The sequence below is a fragment of the Hyaena hyaena genome, unplaced genomic scaffold, assembly GCF_003009895.1.
Source record: "Hyaena hyaena isolate Hyena2069 unplaced genomic scaffold, ASM300989v1 scaffold_1658, whole genome shotgun sequence".
Taxonomy (NCBI): Eukaryota; Metazoa; Chordata; class Mammalia; order Carnivora; family Hyaenidae; genus Hyaena; species Hyaena hyaena.
This window is the reverse complement of record NW_024082296.1, coordinates 192,518-196,472: the sequence shown is the minus strand read 5'-3', so window position 1 is coordinate 196,472 and position 3,955 is coordinate 192,518. Positions and strand designations below refer to the sequence as shown.

General features: G+C 34.6%; 1 pseudogene; it reads right to left on the bottom strand.

Annotated features, from left to right (window-relative positions):
- Positions 1–2,792: 2,792 nt before the first annotated feature.
- On the bottom strand, positions 2,793–3,622 carry LOC120226350 (annotated as a pseudogene).
- Between the last annotated feature and the right edge of the window lie 333 nt (positions 3,623–3,955).

Below are 3,955 nucleotides of genomic sequence, written 5' to 3'. Positions count from 1 at the left end.
GTAGGAAAAAAGTACATGAAAGTAAATGATAAGTATTAATTCTGAGAAAATATATGTATATATGTAGAAAACTTTCTGATTCTCTAATAGGTACAGTTTTTAATTGAAAAAGAAAGATAAGCACTTAAAAACAAAAACAGTTAAAGGAAATGCATAAACAAATGGACAAAAAGAACATGAAAAATGTTCAAATATTTGGTTGTCAGTAAAGGATGTTAAACTGACTAATAAATATGTCATTTTACATTTAGCAGGCAAGCAAAACATTATAAAAGTGATAATCCATTGCTGGCATGGATATAGGGAGCCTGTATTTTCTTATATTGCTGGTGCAAAGTATCAATTGATAGAGTTTAATGCAGTTTGGCAACATATATTAACGTCAATGAATGCATTATTTGAGACTTTGAATCTTTTCTACATAGACACAAAGTATAAATACATCCAAAGATATTTCTTAAGGCATTTTCCTAGTGGTTGAGACCAATAAACAATTTGAATGCCCATGAATAGGAGAAAGACAGAATAAAAGTGTTAAATAATTTAGTCACTAAAAAAAAAAAAAAAAAAAACACCTTAGAATAACATCTAATCATTAACAGAGATTTTTAATAAAATATTATTGATTAGGAAAGGTAAGATGCAAAGATATGATAATAGTATCCTGCTTTAAGATTACAATAAGAATCTCTAAAATAAGATTGTAGATATGAGTGCACATATGTGTACACACATAGAAAGTTTCATAAAAGGGTTCATACCTTGCTAGGACAGGTGATTGTGGAGAGTGGTGACATGGACAAAAGAAAAAGTTGATGAGAAGATATACAGTATGTGTTATATAATTCCAGTTATGTATAGAATTGATGAGAAAAAATACAGTATGTGTTATATAATTCCAGGTATTTATAGAACAAGATCCATAAAAAACAGTCAATAAAATGTTAGCATGTTTATATTCAAAGTGCTGGACTTTGAGGTGACCTTTACTTCATTCAGTGCATTTTATGTATCATTTGAAATTTGGAAAACAAGTACTAGTGTTGAAAATATTTAAACATTCCCTATGATTTTATATATGTATTATATATAATCATAAACAAAATACATAATATATAAACTTATATGTAATAGGTATTTATGAAGTATTTTTTCAATATGAGAAGCCTATACATATCTAAGTAACAATTACTACTATCTCCCACTTTTAAGTGATAATTTCAGACAGATATCTTTATTTAAAAGTTACACTTAGAATGAACACTGGGTGTTATATGTAGGTGATAAGCACTAAATTCTACAGGTGAAACTAATATTGCACTGTATGCTAACTATCTGGAATTTAAATAAAAACTTGGGAAAAAATTTTAAAATACACTTAAAATCATCTGTAAACATTTGGGAGCAATGTCTTAGGCAATTGCTTAAATCGCTTATGAAAAAGTAATGACTATTGAGATATGGGATGCAAAAAATGTGGTGGGGTTCATGCTTTCCTTTTATTTCTCCAATAAACTTTCTTTGGGAAGAAAACTTTAAGCTGACTGACTCAATGTGTGCATTTCATGAATAGATCTACCATTTTCAAATAATTGTATCATTCAATGTTTCTGGAAAACATTTATACATGGGTGAAGCATCCTATACTCTAGGCCATTATAACCATTAAAACCCAAAATATCATTCCAGCTTATAAGTATATGTTTCAGAAATCCTGCAAATTAGATAATCATTCTTTAAATCAAAGAATGTAATCACCTTAAAGAGTAAGACGGAGAAATGGGTGTTATCCTACAGAGAACAAATGCTGTAGGGTCATTACTTGTGATCTTAGAAAATAACTTTACCTCTCTAAATCTCTCTTTTTTAAAGTAAATAGAGGTTAGGTAAATACCTAATTCACTCTATTTTTAAGGACTTAAAAGGTATGCAAATTTATGCAAATTGTAGGTATAGAGCAGATGAAGCATGTTAAATCAACGCAAGCATAATCACTATCAAAATTCTCTCTTAGAATCAGAGCACCCTGGAAAGGGTTAAAGGCTTCATTATGAGGCTCAGACTCAAGGAGACTGTAACAAGTCTTCTGATAGCTCTCACAGGGGCATACAAACCGTGAGGCCATGTGTCTAACCCAGCAGTCTATTTCACGTAGTGCAAGCAATCTAGTTTAGAGGCAAGGAGTTTAGGATTAAGATGATGACACAGACAGAGGAGTGCCTTAGTCCACTAGGACTGCCTTAACAAAATAGACTAGATGATTTATAAACAAATCAAAATCATTTCTCATCGTTCTGGATTCTTGGGAAGTCCAAGTTCATGTTGCCCGGAGATTTGGTGTCTGGTGAGGGCCTGCATCCTAGACAGCTGTTTTTTTGCTGTAACCTCAGTTGGCAGAATGGGCAGGGGAGTCCTCTTGATTTTTTATAAGGGCAATAATCCCATCCATGGAGTCTCTGTTCTCCTGACTGTCAATAGTTTAGGTGGAAAAAAAGAAACAAAACCAATGAATCACAGAAGTAGTAATTAGAGGGGCCCCTGAGTGGCTCAGTTGGTTAAGCTTCCGACTTGGGCTCAAGTCATGATCTCATGGTCCATGAGTTTCAGCCCTGCATTGAACTCTATGTTGACAGCTCAGAGCCTGGAGCTGCTTTAGATTCTGTGTCTCCCTCTCTCTCTGCCCCTCCCCCACTCACGTTCTGTCTGTCTGTCTCTCAAAAATGAATAAACACTAACAAAACAATTTTTTAAAATAATGAAAAAGTAGTAATTAGAAAAAGTTGATGTTGTACATGCCAAAAAGATAGTATGAAAACCGGGAGCACTCAAGCAAAAACATGGCATTAGGTTGTATTTGTCACCATTAAATGTCTGAATTTCTTGGACTGGTGGCTCAGTATCCATCAGCTCATTCAACTTTAGCACATGTCTCATCCTAGTAGCTTTTCCAGAACTACTACCTTGATCATGAAACTTCTTGAGTTTTCCCAATTCAAACTTGGGCTTTTTAGCATTTTTGCTTTTCTAAAAAATATGCATGGAGTGGATAAATAGACTGGCAAGCCTTCTGTGTCTTTTCTGATGCTGTCTGGAATCAATTTACTGACCACATTTTTCAAATCATTTGTCTGTCCCTTTCAGGTCACGATTTCCATCATCTTTTTCTGAACTTGGCAGACCTGTTCGTGTTGAGCATAAAAGGCCTTGTGAATCTTACTGCTGTGTTTTTTAGTAAAACCAACAAAAAATAAATGAAGCAAATAACCATCAGTAGCCTTGACACCAACATGAACTTCATTCAGTGTCTGCCATCTGTTGAGCATGGAGCACATTTTGTTATAGGTAAGATCTATGTCATGGAAATTAGACAGTTTTTGCCCTGAACATCTTCAGCAATTAACCTGAATTTTCTAAATGCAACTACTTCATTCTGCAGATCAGCAAGGCTTACTTCAAAAACATGACCGTTGTGGGCATCAGATCGAATTTGGGTTTCTTGAGTTCTAATGACCAGCTTTTTTCCAATATTTTTTTCTTTCTCCAATTATTCTTATATTGAGTATAGCTGGTGTTTTCACATCATACCAATATTTCTTAGAAACTGGATCAACCACTTTCTTTTCTTTTGCATATATATTTTTATTTTTTTAATTTTTAACAAACAGTTTATTGTCAAATTAGTTTCCACATAACACCCAGTGCTCATCCCCACGAGTGTCCTCCTCCATGCCCATCCCCCTCCCCCCCACATCCATCAGTCCTCAGTTTTTGTCAGCATTCAAGAGTCTCTCATGGTTTGCCTCTCTCCCTTTCCCCCACCATTTCCCCCCTTCTTCTCCCCCTTGTTCCTCCGTCAAGTTCCTCCTAAGCCTCCTATACGTGCACACATATGATATTTGTCCTTCTCTGCCTGACTTATTTCGCTCAGCATAACACCCTCAAGGTCCATCCATGT